Source organism: Sarcophilus harrisii, chromosome 3, assembly GCF_902635505.1.
Source record: "Sarcophilus harrisii chromosome 3, mSarHar1.11, whole genome shotgun sequence".
In the NCBI taxonomy this organism is placed as follows: Eukaryota; Metazoa; Chordata; class Mammalia; order Dasyuromorphia; family Dasyuridae; genus Sarcophilus; species Sarcophilus harrisii.
Genome location: NC_045428.1, coordinates 199,022,829 through 199,039,248, shown reverse-complemented (window position 1 = coordinate 199,039,248; position 16,420 = coordinate 199,022,829). Strand labels below are relative to the sequence as shown.

The following is a 16,420-nucleotide window of genomic DNA, read 5'->3' as shown; positions in this document are numbered from 1 at the left end:
CTACTGATATAGTTGAGAGTAAAAGGTTACATCATATTTTTGAATTCAATTAGTTTTTCTATATGCACTAAAGTCTTATTAAAATTAACCAAGCATAAATGTATGTTTGGTCATCCTATTTGCAAATACACAAAACAAGATGTAAAAAAAATTCTAAACACTTAAATTATCTTACTTACTTTGGTTCTTATCACAAGCATGAATATAACACATCTTTCTAAACCAACCCAAACCCTTTAATTTAGATCCAGAGAGTAACTTTAATATCAGGAATATGAGCAGTCTCTTTAAGTGCAAACATTAACACAGTCTTTATTCTACTACACATCTTAGCATCTCCATTGAGAATCTTTTGATTGACATAGGAGTTCTTAATTTGGGATTCTTCAAATAGTTTTAAAAAATCTTCTAATAACTATATTTAAAATTTTTTATTTCCTTTATAATCAATATATTTTATGTATTTAAAAATATTATTTTGAGAAGGGGTTTATGGACTTTAGCAGGCTGCCAAAGGGATGGATGAGACACAAAAGAATAAGAATCCCTGAAAAAAGATTATTAATCTTCAATTCTCTCACTTCCTAGGGTCTCTCTATTGGCTTAAAGAATCTGCATTTCTTTTCCAAATAGGTTGACAGAATTGGAAATTGTCAGCAATTTTCAAATTTTATATAACATGTCTACTTTTGCACACACACAAAACTATCACTCTCTTATTTTCATAATGTAATCGAAGCAAATAGTTTTCTTTAGTTTCTTTTATTCAGAACATTTAATTTTAAAACAATATTAAATATACAGATATCCTTAATAATATCACATTATCTAGACAGCATAGTGCTGAGAGCTGAAGTTGCAGTCAGGAAGACCTTATTTCAAATACAGCCTTAGACACTTACTATTTGTATCACTTGGGGCAAGACACCTAACCTCTGTGTACCTCAGTTTTCACATCTGTAAAATGACAGTATCTACCTCTCAGGGTTATTTTGAGGATAAAATGAAATATTATTAAAGTGTGTTGAAAAGCTTAAAGAGCTATATAAATGTTAGCTAATATTATTAGCTGTAAATCACAACTTTCAAGTTTAAAACAAAATAACCATCATGTTGTGATAGGTGAATTTGTTTTTAGAAACAAAGGTTTTCAAAACTTTTATGATACTTCTATGCTACTTGAAATTCTTTTTCAATCACTAATCAAGATTGAATTTTTTATATTTATGACAGCTACAATAAAAAAATCCCACTTCATATCAACAAGGTGCTCTAAATAGCACCACACGCTTTTGATAAACCTGGGATTCACTCTTGTGGTCAAAATATTATTAGACATTCAAGTTTAAATATTTGTCTCAGTGCACTATTATAAGTGATAATAAGCCTGTTAATTGTTCTTGTTCACATGGAATATGCCCAATGTACCACATCTATAAAAGATAACTATATGGTTCAGTGAATGGAGTACTGGGCTTAGAGGCAGGAAGTCCCAAGTTCAAATGTGGCCTCAGATACCCACAGATACCCACATGAGCCCGGGCAAGACAATTAGCTTCTCTGTATGCCTGCTGCAGTTTTTTCACTGTAAAATCATGATAAAAACAGTATCTATCTTGAATGAGATTGTAAGGGCCAAATGAGACATTTGTAAAACATTTAGCATAGTTCCTAGAAAACAACAGGTGTATGCCAATCCTGCTCTCTTTTCAAAGAAACTGTGATCCTTATCTATCCATTCTTAGGAATACCTCTGGTCTCTCAAATAAATTAGTAATTGCTTCTTAAAAAACAAAAACAACCACCAAAAAAAAAAACACACAAAAAAAAACCAGGCTATTTGCTTTCTTTTTTTTTTTTATTATTTGCTGGGCAAGTATTTTTTTAAATTGGGAAAATATATCAAATTATTTTATAAACTTATTTTCTTTAATATTTAAAGTATATGTAGTTATCTTTTTTGGGGACAAATTCTTAATTTGAGAACCCTGTATTCTGAATATTATATTTTTTCAAGAATATTGGTCAAATATACAAGTTTCAGGAGAAAATTTTTTGCAAAATTATTTTATTTTCTCTTTATCATTATCACTAAGAAAACTGGCACTTTATTTTCTTCATGCAAACATCCTTCAAAATATTTTGGTGGGACAAAGTCAGTGTGTTTTGCAATGATATAGAAGTGCTTTATTTTCTGCTCCTACTATATATATGTGTATATATCTATATACCATTTAGTCAAAGTTACATTGCCAGCTGGTACCAAAATCTAAGTCTTATGATCCCCAGCCCAGTAACCCTTCCCATTTAGCTGATATGATGGATGTGGTATATTATCAAGGAGAATCAAAAAATACTAGAGCTTTTATTTCATTTACTTGAAGTCTCCTAAGAAATTCTGAGATATTTTTTCTACCTATAGGAAATCTTAAGAAAAAGATAAAAGTAATTATTTATTAATGAGTAGAATTTAGGTTTTTTGTATATATTTTATACTCAGCAATATGTTCACTTTATTTTTAAAAAAAGATTAAAAACTCAACTTATATACAACAATCAAAAAGATAATCCATAATTATGAAAGGCAACAACAGTTTTGAACTTTTCTGGTCTGATCACAATCAATTTCCCAAAGATGGTGAGAGAATATAGTCTAATAACTCATTCTATTAACTTTAGATTGATTGGAAACATGTGTTCCTCTGATTCACTTAACATTCTTTTCATGACAACTCAGGAAAATGTGGAGTTCTTTCCTAGCATAAGAATCCAAGAAAAAGATAACTACTGGGATTCCTGAAATTATTAAAAATAATTTTTGATATTAAAGTCACAATTCCAGACACTTATACCCTTTAACAAAAGGAAGCTTATAAGGTAGGGGATGTAAATCTGAAGTTTTATATTATTTATTTGTATAATGTTTCTTTGAAATATTTTTTCCCAGGTCTGTCAGCTGCTTTAATAGCTCAGTCAATTGAACAGCAACTTTTTACCTTATGGGACAGTGGAGCTAAATGAAAAGAGATTGGCAATGTCAGGAAGGGCTATAGTCAACAGAAATGCAAATCATGAAGCCACCACAAGTCAGCACAATGGCATAATAGTCACCCCACAGCTGAAACCAAACTAGTATAGAGACTGAATTCATTGTTTTTCCCCACACCACCAAGGGAAGGAAGAAAAAAAACAGGGTTGAGGTCATTCACTAAACACTACTGTGGTCTACTGGCAAATAAAAGAGTCTCCAAGTCCTAAAAGAAAATTTTCCCATGAAAGCTGCTTTTTTTTAAAAAGCTTATTCTTTAGTTAATCTGTTATCACTTTAAGAAATGTATTTTTAAATGTATAAAAATATACACTTAGTAAAGAAAAAAGGAAGACAAAAGTCTAGATCTCCTCTTTATAAAATAATTTCAAGTCTAAAAGTAGAAATTCTATGAATAAGTAATATTTTCCTATTTGCTAAACTGTAACACTATAAGTATATATACTCACACAAATTTCTACTGTATATTTACATTCATGTAAACATAGGATATGGGCTGGCAGATAATATAAACACAAAAGGCATCTTCTTCCTCTCACATGCTAATATAGACTGCAGCTGTTTTATATTTTTCTTTTCTCACCAGAAATTTGAACATTATTTGCATAAAAATATACCTTTTGAAAGACTTCTGCATAGCACTAACTGACTATTCTATAAACTGCTTCTGAAATTTAAAAAAATAAACAAACTTCAATAGCCAATATATCAGAGCAGACTATTCTTACTGGCTTACCACATATTTGGATCTGTTTTTTATTCATGAGCACTGTGGGCTTTCTCTCAAACACAGAATGCTTTTATCTCTCATCTCTTAGTGAAGTCCTTCAAGATTTAGCTCAAATCTCAGAGAAATCCTTTCCTGCTTTCTCCAGTTATCAGTACCTTCCCCTTCCAAATTACCTGTTTATCTTTTGAATGTACCAGTTATGTATGTGCTGTCATTCTCATTTGAAAAATTAACTCTTTGAGCTATTAAGCAAGGCAAGAGCTGTTTTTCCTGTTCTTTAGATCTCCAGTGTTCGGAACAATGGCTAGTACTGAGTAATGCTTAATAAATGATTTTTAACTGACTGACTACTTCTCTTAATTCTGTTTAAGGCATAGCTTCTATATTATTTCCATAGTCCTTCAATGCTGCAATATTACATTGCTGATTTATACTGAACTTGAAGTTCACTAAGTTCTGCATATATTTTTCTAACAAACTATTGTGTGATCAAACTGTACCAAAAAAAAGTCCATTCATATGGGCTGTTTAATTTCTGAGGAAGGCCACTTAGATAATTCTGTTAGGTTTGGGATAAAAAAAAAAAATACTGATGAAAATAATACCTTAAGAAGCACAAATATCCAAAGAAGAGAACTCCTTAAAAAGTAGAATTGGCCAAATGGAAAAGGAGGTAACAAAAGCTCTTTGAAGAAAGTAACTTCTTAAAAATCAAAACTGGGCAAGTATAAGATAATAACATGATTAAAAAATGAAGAAACAATGAAACAAAATCAAATGAATTTTTAAAATAGAAGAAAATGGGAAATGTCTTATTGAAAAAACAATTGACTTGGAAAAATCTATCCAGAGAGATAATTTAAGAATTACTGGACTGCCTGACAGCAATGATCAAAAAAAAAAAAACCCAGACATTTTCAAAAAATTATCAAGAAAATTGCCCTGATATTCTAGAACCAGAGGGTAAAATGGAAATTGAAAGAATCTACCAATTGCCTCCTTAAAGAGATCCCAAAATGAAAACTCCCAAGAATATTATTGCCAAATTCCAGAGCTGACAGGTCAAGAAGAAAAAACTACAAGTAGCCAAAAAAAAGAAAATAATTCAAATCTTGTGGAGTCTCAGTCAAAATAATACAAGATTTAGCAGCTTCTATATTAAAGGATAAGAGAGGGAGGGCTTGGAATATGATATTCTGGAGTGCAAAGGAGCTAGAATTAAAACCAAGAATTACCAACTCAGCAAAACTGAGTATGAACCATCAGAAACAAAAATAGATAGTCCATGAAAGAGAGGACTTTAATCATTCCTGACAAGAATAGGACTGAATAGAAAATATGACTTTTAAATACAAGATGGAAAAGGTAACCAGGAAAAAGAAATCATAAGACATTTGATAATGTTAAACTGTATATATTCCTACAAGGGAAAATGATATCTAAAAACTTTTTCATTATTAGGGCAGTTAGAAGGTGTATAATGTGTTGGCATGATTATCTTAAAAAAGTAAAATTACAGAATGAGAAAGAAGAATGTATTGGGAGAAGGAGAAAGGAAGTGCTAAAATGGAATATATCTAACATAAAAGAGGCCTCAGATTTTACAGTGGAAAGGGAAATGGGGTAAATGGGGGAGGGAGCACATGAATCTTACTCTCAATGGAACTGGCTCAAAGAGGGAATAATATACACACTCAGTTGGGTATCGAAATCTATCTTACTGTAAAGGAAAATAGGAAGGAAAGAGGATAATAGAAGGGAGTGGGAGCTGATAGCAGGGAGGATAGTTTGGGAAAAGTCAGTCAGAAGCAAAACACTTGCAAATGGACAGGACAAAGAGATGAGGATAAATAGGGAAAATAGGATGCAGGAAAACACATAGTTGATAATCATTGCTGTGAAAAAATTTTTATAGTGAATTTCTCTGATAAGAGACTTCATTTCTCAAACATAGGAAACTGAGATGGAAGAAATGTGGGAAAATTAAAACACTAATGTATTAGAGATGAAGTAATATACTGATTAAGCCATTCTAGAGAACAAATTGGAACTATGACCAAAAGAAAAGGCTATAAAACTTTCAATCAAACATTATAACAAATCTTTTAGTGATGGCGATGGCAAAGAATTGGAAACTGAAGGGATGTCCATCATTTGGGAAATGGATGAACAAGTTGTAGTATTTAATTATGATGTAATAGCATGGGTGGGTGGGGGGAATCTTTTATGAGGCTCTTGGGCAAAACACAGCAGCAGAGGTTACTCAGTTCTGGTTCAGAAGGCCATTGGGTCAGCAATCCAACTGTGAGACCTCCAACGCAACTACAGAAAGCAAACTGTGAGCTTCCAAACCCAATGTAACAGGTGGCACTTGGCCAGGCCCATCCACTACAATGGGAAAGTCTGCAGCACACCAACTCCAGCACAGCACAGTAAGTGAGAGGCCCCTGTTCCCCCTGTGCCTTAAGAACAGAGCTCAACTTTTAAAAATGAACAAAAAAGCAAAAAGAGCTCTAGCTACTATGGAGACAGAGAAGATCAGAACACAAACCCAAAAAAAGACAGCAAAGGCAAAATGCCTTTAGGAGTAACTTCATAGAGGGATATGAACTGGTCTTCAGCTCAAAAAGGTCTCTTGGAAGAGTTCAAAAAGGATTCTGAGAGAGAGAGAGAGAAGAAAAACAGGAAAAAGAAATAAGTGCTTTGCAGGAGAAATATGAAAGGTTGGGGGGAAGAACCAGTAGTTTAGAGAAGGGAAAAAGGAAAATGACGGAAGAAAACAACTTAAAAAAATTTTTTTGGTGAAATGGAAAAAGAAAACTTCTTGGAAAATAGAATTGACTAAATGGGGAAAAAACTCCACTGAACAAAACAACTCCTTTAAAAGTACAATTGGCCAAATAAAAAAGGAGGTTAAGAAACTAAATTAAAAAAAAACAAAACAATCCATTAAAAATTAGAATTGGACAAATGATAGCAAATTGACTCAATGAGAGATCAAAAATCAGTCAAACCAAACTAAACCAAACCAAAACAACAACAACAATAAAAACAGAAGAAAATGTAAAATATCTCATTAGAAAACCAACTGACGTAGAAAACAGATCCATGAGAAACAATCTAATACTGGACTACTGGAAAGCCATGATTGGGAAAAAAAAAGGGGGCTTGGACAGCATATTTCAAGAAATTAATCATAAAGGAAAACTGCCCTGATATCATAGAAGGTATGAGATATAGAAGATATCATCGAAAGTATCAGAGGATAAAATAGTTATTGAAAGAATCCACTGATCACCTCCTGAAGGGAAACCCGAAAACAAAAACTGCAAGGAATACTGTAGCTAAATTCCAGAATTATCAGATCAAGAAGAAAAAGCTACAAGCAGCCAGAAAGAAACAATTCCAATATTGAGGAACCATAATTTAGACTACCCAAGTCCTAGCAGCTTCCACATTCAAGGATAGAAGGGCCTAAAATATGATATTTCAGAAGCTAAAGGAGCTTGGACTGCAGCCAAGAATCAACTACCCAGAAAAGCTAAGCATTAACTTTCAGGGGAAAAGATGGACATTCACTGAAATAGGGGATTTTCTATTATTTTTGATAAAAAGACCAGAGCTGAACAGAAAATTTAATCTTCAAATACAAGACTCAATAGAAGCATAAAAAAGTAATCCTTTTGGGGGAATATGAAGAGGATGGATAGAAGATTGAATTAAAAGTCTGAATCCTACAATATGTTGTTTATAAGAAACATATCTGAAGCAGAGAGATACATAGAGTAAAGGGTAAAAGGCTGGAGGAAAATCTATTATGCTTTAGCTAACGCAAAAAAAAAAAAGGGGGGGGGGGAGCTAGCCATCTTGATTTCAGATCAAGCAAAAGCAAAAATAGATCTAATTAAGAGAGATAAGGAAGGCAACTATATCTTGTTAAAGGATAGCATAGATAATGAAGTAATATCAACACCAAATGTATATGCACCAAGTGGTATAGCATCCAAATTCTTAGAAGTTAAGTGAGTTGCAAGAAGAAACGGTCAGCAAAACTATACTATGGGGGAATCTCAATCTCTATCAGAACTAGAAAAATCTAACCAGAAAATAAATAGGAAAAAAGGAGGTGAATAAAATTATAGAAAAATTAGGTATGACAGACCTTTGGAGAAATTTGAATGGGGATAGAAAGGAATGTACTTTTTTCTTAGCAGTATATGCCACTTACACAAAAATTGATCATGAATTAGGGCACAAAAAACTCACTATCAAATGCAGAAAAACAGAAAAAGTAAATGCATCTTTTCCAGATCATGATACCATAAAAATTACATTCAATAAAGGGTCAGGGAAAGATAGACTGAAAATCAATTGGAAATTAAGTAATCTAATCGTAAAGAATGACTGGATGAAACAATAAATCATAGAAACATCAATAATCTTATCCAAAAGAATGACAATAATGCGACAACGTACCAAAACTTATGGCATACAGCCAAAGCAGTTCTTTGGGGAAGTTTTGTATCTCTAGATGTTAATATGAATAAAATAGAAAAAGAGAAGATCAATGAATTGGACATGCAACTAAAAAAAGCTAGAAAAAGAACAAATTTAAAACCCACAATTAAATGCCAAATTAGAAATTCTGAAAATAAAAGGAGAGATTAATAAACCGAAAATTATAAAACTATTGAACTAATAAACAAAACTAAAAATTGGTTTTGTGGAGGGAAAAAACCCAAAATGGATAAACCTTTGATTAATTTGATTAGAAAAAGTAAAGAATAAAACCAAATTATCAGTATCAAAAATGAAGAGGGTGAACTTACTACCAAATGAAGAGGAAATTTAAAGTAACAATCAGGAGCTATTTTGCAATTAAGTAATTGCTAATAAACTGGACAATAAAATAGCTAATAAATCTAATAATCCTAGTGAAATGGATGAATATTTACCAAAATGTAGATTGCCCACGTTAACAGATGAGGAAATAAATTACTTAAATAGTACCATTTTAGAAAAAGAACTCCCTAAGGAAAAAAATCTCCAGAGCCAGAGGGATTTATAAGTAAATTCTACCAAACATTTAAAGAGAAATAATTCAAAAAAAAATAGGGGGAAAAGGAGTCCTACCACGTTCTTTTTATGACACAGATATTGTGCTGATATCTAAAACCAGAAAGGGCCAAAACAGAGAAAAAAAATTATAGCCCATTCTCCTTAATAAATACTGATGCAAAAATTTTAAATAAAGTATTTGCAAAGAGATTATAGCAATTTATCATCAGGATAATACACTAGGACCAAATAAGATTTATACCAAGAATGCAAGGCTGGTCCAATATTAGGAAAACTATTAGTATAATTAACCAAATCAATAGTCAAACTATCAGAAATAATATGATTATATCAACGGATGAAGAAAAAGCATTTGATAAAATCCAACATTAAAAACACTAGAGGGCATAAGAATAAATGGAGTTTTCCTTAAGTAGCATTTACCTAAAACCATCAACAAGCATTATATGTGAAGGGGATAAACTAGAACTATTCCCAATAAGATGGGGGTGGAACAATGTTGTTCATTATCACCATTATTATGCAATATTGTTCAAAGGGTGATAATATAAGCAAATTAATAGAAGAAGGAATAGTTTATCTGTTGGATCTGTGGAAGGGAATAGTTTATGGCCAAAGAAGAACTAGGAGAGCATTATGAAATAAAAAATGGAGGATTTTGATTTTATCAAATTTAAAAATTTGGTACAAGCAAAACCAATGCAGCCAAGATTAGAACAGAAGCAGAAAGTTGGGGAAAAATGTTTTACATTGTGCTTCTTTTTTTTTTTTTAATTTAATAGCCTTTTATTTACAGGATATATACATGGGTAACTTTACAGCATTAATTACATTGTGCTTCTAATAAAAGCCTCACTGACTTAAATTTATAAGAATACAAGCCATTCTTCAATTCGTAAATGCTCAAAGGATATGAACTGACAATTTTCAGATGGAAAAATATAAATCATTTCTTATCATATAAAAAAGTGCTGTAAATCACTATTGATTAGAAAAATGCAAATTAAGACAATTCTGAGATACCACTTCACACCTCTTAGATTGGTTAAGATGAAAGGAAAAGATAATAATAAATGTAGGAGAGAATGTGGGACAACTGGGACACTAATACATTGTTGATGTTGTGAACTTACTTATCTAACCACTTTGGATGGCAATTTGGAACTATTTATATTTATATTTGGAACAATTTATAGCCCAAAGGGCTATAAAACTGCATACTCTTTGATCCAGCAGCTTCTCTACTAGGTTTTTATCTCAAAGAAATCATAAAAAAAGGGAAAAGGACCCACATGTGCAAAAATGTTTGTAGCAGTCCTTTTTTGAGTGGCAAGGAACTAGAAATTGAGTGTATGCCCATCAGTTGGAGAATGGCTAAATAAGTTATGGTATATGAATGTAATGGAATATTATTGTTTTTAAAAAAAAATTGTGAGCAGTCTGATTTCAGAAAAGAGTGGAAATACTTACATGAACTGATGCTAAGTGAAGTGAATAGAACTAAGAGAACACTATACACAGCAGCAAGATTATGTGATCAATTTTGATGCAAGTGGCTCTTTTCAACAATGAGAAGATTCAAGGCAATTCCAATAGATTTGTGATGGAAATAGCCATCTGCGTCCAGAGAGAGCTATGGAGACTAAAAGGGGATCCAAGCATAGTATTTTCACCTTTTGTTTTTGTTGTTTGTATATGCTTGTTATTTTTTTTCCCTTTTGATCTGATTTTTCTCATGTAGCATACATGACAAATACAGAAATGTTTAGAAAAATTGCACATGTTTAACCTACATTGGATTGCTTGCTGTATAAGGGAGAGGGTAGATAGAAGGGAGGGAGAAAAATCTGAAACACCAGGTTTTGCAAAGGAGAAAGTTAAAAACTGTCTTTGCATATATTTGAAAAAATAAAAAGTTATTATAAATAAATAAAATAAATGAAAACGTCAGGGCCAATTCCATCTCACTGTCATCACATAATTTCTAACTCCAAGATGTCCCCTTCTCAGATATCACCTCTATTACTTCAACAGCTGCCTAATTGCTCTATAAAAGCCTCTTCCTTCTCCTGGTTTCATCCTCCACACAATTATCAAAGTGATTTTCCTAAAGTACTAGTTGAATGACAGGACTTATTCCCTTATTAATAAATTCTAATGGCTTCCTAACTCCTTTAGGGTCAAACACAAATTCCAAGATTTGGTATTTCAAACCTGGCTTAAACTTGCCTTTCCATATTTGAACTTCTTCCCTATATGCACACTAGTCCAGGCAAACAGGCTTTCTTCTTATTTCTAATATGACATTCCACCTCTCAGTTCCATTCCTTTGCACAGATTGGCTTCCATGTTCGAAATGCACTCTCTTCTAACCTCTGCCTGCAAGAAACTCTAGTTTTCCTCAAAGCTCAGCAAAAAGAGACTTTTCTGATACCTTCAGCTGCTAATATCTTTCTCTACCCCTTACCCATATATGTTGTCCTTCTATAATATAGCATAAATTTTTTGAGGATATTGTTTCATTTCTTTGTATATCTAAGACCTGGCACAGTATCTAGTAAATGCTTAATAAATGCTTGCAGACTGAATGATGTAGTATACTATTTTATCTTCAGAACAATTTTGTGATATAATTATTTCCATTTTGTAGATGATGAAACTAAGGTTTAGCAAAATTGACTCCATATCTGCAATGTTTCCTCAGCATGACAGTTTGAGGCCTGATAATTTCAATTCTACTTACTGTCTACATACTGTTATATGGCACTTCTCTATTTGTGTAGTTATCTCACCTCTCTAATAAGACTGAAAGTTGTTTAAGGGGTTCAAGGCCTTGTACAAAATGAGTACCCAGCAGGTATTTATTTACTTAAATAAAATGAACAAGAAACAGTACTTTTAAAAAATAGAAATTAAAAATTTTGTGTTCAGTGGCAGATATTTGCAATTCATTTAAGCTTATGGGTCAAAGACTTAACTGTTGGGGCTTTGCTTCATTGGTACCCAGATGCCTCACTGTAGAAAGCACCTCAACTGCTCTGACAATAGCCCCTTATTTTAGCTTCAATATCAGTTTTCCTATGTTCCTCACAAACCTTAACAGAACCAGAAAACAATAGTCTCTTCCTTGTCTTTGAAATAAAATGTAAACTATTTTGACACAGCTTTTTCACCTATAACATAATATAGACTAATGGATCAATACATTATTGATTAATATCATCATGATGATTTTTCAATCTAAGCATTAGCAACCTTTTTTAACCTTGGAAGGAACTTGTTTTTGTTTAGCCCTACTACCAAGTGATTTTCACTCTAACATGGTGTTTTATATAATCCTACCTCTGGTACTTTTAACTGTGTAATCTTAGAAAAGTTAAAATTCTCTGCGGGTCTCAATTTCCCAAGCTGTAAAAATGAGGAAGTTGGACCCTGGAGACCTTCCAGCTCTAGAGCTATGATTCAAAAGTCTATATACTACCTTAATTGAAACAGTCCATATTTCTACAAAAAAACATTTTAGGATATAAAAAAGAGGAAATCACCTTTAAAAGCAAGCTGCAAGCCACGTATTTTAGCCTAGCCAATGATAAGAAAATTTACACACACACACACACACACACACACACACAATTCCTGAATCGTAAAAAGAGTGGTATGCTACACATGAAGGTAGAATAGCAGAAATATCAGAGGATATAAATTCAAGATACCTGGATTAAATTTTTAGGTCAGATAATTATCATCTATGAGACTCCATGTAAGTCATTTAACCACTTTAATCTATATTTTTGTCTATATAGAAGGAATGAAGTAGGACAGATAAATATAAAAGTCTTCCAATTCTAAATTCTGACTATTTTTTTCAAGACATGGAAAAAAAAAATTGTAGTTTAAGGGAAGAAAATAAACACTTATACTTTGTTGTTTAGTTGTTTCAGTTTCATCCAATTCATGACACCATTTGAAGTTTTTTTGGTAAAGATATTGGAAAGAATATAGATATAGATAGATTGTTGTTCAGTTGTATCATTCTCGATTCATGACTCCTTTTGGGGCATGCCTTTTGGGGCAAAAATACTAGAATGGTTTGCCATTTCTTTTTCCAGTTCATTCAACATATGAGCAAACTGAGGCAAAACAGTTGTCAAATGACTAAGGCCAGTTTAAAGTCAGTAAGATGAGTCTTCCTGACTCCAGGTCCAGAACTTTATCCACTGCACCACCAAGATGCAAAAGCATTTATATAGCACCTACAATATTCCAACAACTGTACTAAGAACTTTACAATATCTCATTTGATCCTTATAACAACCCTGAGAAATGTGCTATTATCAACCACAGTTTACATCTGAGGAAATTTAGGCAAGCAGGGTTATATAACTGATCATCAGTAAGAATGTGAGGCTGGTTTTGAACTTGGGTCTTCCTAATTACAAACCTAGCACTGTTAAATCTTTCAGCCTAGTTTAAGATTATTTACTCCAAAAAATTATAAAATACAGAAAGGTTATAAACAGAAATGGCTAAGAATTAAATTTAAAATATAAACAGGTACCAACATACTCAAAAATGGTACATTAGGAATAAGCTAACAAGCAAACACAAGCATGAATTTTTGCCATACTTTAAGCACTCTATATTTTCATGGGGCTTAATTAAGATTCATTTTAATTATGAATAATCTAGACAGCATTTTGGGAAGGGAGGAGGGAGAAATGGCAAGAAATCAAACAGTAATGTTCCTGTCTCAACTATGAAAAGTTTTAGCATTATTGATAATGACCCTCTACAAAGTAACACATTTCATTTTTTTTAATATAAAAAACTTATGTAATAAGTTGTTAACTAGATGGTAAAGTGGATAGAGTGCAGGCCTGTGGTTATCCTTTGTTCTGGAAGAGGACCATGACATCAGGAAGGTGATGCCATGACAAGCAAGTGAACTGAATTTAAATGAGGGAAAGCTTTGCAAGGTCACCTGCCTCACTTTCCTCTTCAGAACTAAATGAATCAAATGTTTTCTATTTTAATACTATTTAAATTAAATACTATTTTAATTTAAATAAAAACTATTTTAAATTAAAACTATTTTAATAGTATTTTCACCTTCTTGTTGCTGATTGTTTGCTTTTTTCTCCTTTTTCCCTTTTGATCTGATTTTTCTTGAAGAGCATGATGAATATGGAAATATATTTAGAAGAACTGCTCATGTTTAACTTAGATTGCTTTGTTGTCTGGGGGGAGGGGTGAAGAGAGGCAGAAAAATCTAAAACACAAGGTGAATGAATGTTGAAAATTATCTTTGTATGTATTTAAAAAAATAAAAAGCTATTATTAAAAAAAAAAAAAGAATTTTATTCAAATTCAGCCTCTGACATTTACTAGCAATGTGACCCTGGGCAAGTTATTTAACTCTATTTCCTCATCTATAAAATGACCTGGAGAAGGAAATGGCAAACCAAGAAAACTCAAATTGAATGATGGAATTGCACACGATTGGAAAACGACTCAAAAACAATAAAAATTGTATAATAAAACGAATAAAAGCTATTTAATGCCGCTATTGTCGTTTCATCGGCGCTCAGCTGAGAACCTGACCCATGTTTTCGCACTTCATAAAGACATCACTCACTTAAATACGCTTAAAGACAAGCCTAGTGCTTTAAAACACAAGAAAGCTTTTGTTCGGGTCCCGGCCCTGGGACTTTGCGGCCTGAGGTGACCTTCGCCGAGCCACTTCTCTCTGACCCTCAGCTTCCTCATCTGAAACAGGTAGGACGAAAGCATCTCTCAGGGGCCTAGCGGTTTTACATCGGGGATGCTGACACCAAACCCTTTCCCTTCCGCTGCCTCAGTCCTCTCTCTTCCCGACTCGCCCTCCCCGCCTCTCCCGAACCCCGAAAAGGAACAGCTAGGGGGCCCAGGAATAAGTCCGCAAGCTTCCGTCCCCTCGGGCGCTGGGGAAGGTGAGGAAAAAAGAAGAGGGAGGCAGACGTGTTACCCCGAAAGCTTCTTTTCCTCACAATTTCCGCTCCTCTTCAGAAAGGCTTAGTTGCCAAGCGTGTCCGGAAGTCCCGCCTCCCGTATCTATGGGGAGGCTGCACGTCCTCCGGGTCACTCAGGAAGTGACGCAAGACGTAGTGCGACGCAGGGAGGCGTAGCCCCACCTCCTCCGTATTAGTTATAGACAAGGCTGGAGCGTCGGTCTACTCCTTGTCCTCGCTAGTTCTCCCAATGCTTTTATAGTCTCTTCTTTAATCTCTTTCCATCCCAAGCATCCCATTTTTTTTTGAGCTCCCTAACTTTCCTGTTTTATAAAGCAGGGCAGTGGGAATAATAATCCTCACCTCCTCCCTCCCCAACGGTAAGGAGCTTTTAAGGCTTGTTAAAGCGTTCACACGAGTTCGTTTGATCTTCCACCCTGTGAAGCTGGGGATGTAATCATTCCTATTTCACAAGGGAGAAAATAGTGGCCAACACAGGTTAAGTGACTTGTCCGGGGTTACAACATCAAACTGGTCTCTCTTTTAAAAAAATTATTTTTTAATGGGTCTCTTACTATCCATTTAGTAACGCTGCGGACAGAGGGTTCTATCTGTGCTTAGCTTCAGGCACTAGTTTTTGTGATCCCCAGCAAGCCGCTAAACCTCTGTACCTGCCCGTTTCTCATCTATAAGAGTGATAATAGCACCTCCTTTGCAAGGTTGTTGCGAGGATCAAATAAGAATATTTTACGAGAACTGTATTTCAGTTGTGGATGTACATAAAAACCACATGTATAATTTGATTTTATTGATATAGCATAAAAAAGGGAAGTAGAAATGGAAAGGGGAGAGTGTCAGAAAAAGGGGAAAGGGGAGAAAAAAAGAGGGAAACTTCATGCGACCATGAGGCAAAGGAAACCTATCATATCTGAGGGAACTTAAGAGAGGGGGAGGAATATTGTGCGAATCTTACTCTCATCAGAGCTGGCTCAAAGAGGAAATAATTGACACATTTGTTTTACAGAGAATCTTCTCTCACCTCATTAAAAAGTGGAATCGGAAAAGGGAAAAGGAAAAAGAGTAATAAGGGAAGGGTACAAGAAAGGGGAAGGGATTCAAAGAGAGGAGGGAGGGATACTAAAGAGGGAGAGCTGGGTGACGCAAGTGGGACCAATAAGATTAATACTAAGGAAGTGGGGAAGGAGGGAAAGAAAAAGAAAACCATAATCTGGGGATATTAGGATGGCAGTGTGTGGTACAGCATTTAATAAAAAAGCTGGAGAGATATCTAGAAGCAAAGCGAAGTTTATTATACGTTCTTGAGAATCTGGCGTCCCACCCAAAGAGCAGACAATCGAAGGGAGGAAGCACCTTGGGGCCAGGGTCAACACTTTTTATCCCTAACGTAAATGCCCCCTCCCACCACTGACCCTCATCCTTATTGGCTGAGGATCTTATATTCTAAACCCGGGAACTACCCAAGAAATTGAACTTGACCAATAAGTACATAGTTGCCCATATTTGACCTAAACAGAAAGACAGTGATGTCATAGGAGGATAACAAGGGGATTTAAG

The 16,420-nt window shown here is 33.9% G+C and overlaps 1 protein-coding gene across 1 annotated transcript in view; it reads right to left on the bottom strand.

The window, feature by feature from the left end:
* Positions 1–14,969, bottom strand: part of GEMIN8 (gem nuclear organelle associated protein 8) — a 33,585-nt gene extending 18,616 nt beyond the window's left edge. The window contains exon 1 of the mRNA XM_003766575.3: positions 14,863–14,969. The gene's annotated coding sequence lies outside the window, so the exon portion shown is untranslated. The remainder of the gene's footprint in view (positions 1–14,862) is intronic.
* Between the last annotated feature and the right edge of the window lie 1,451 nt (positions 14,970–16,420).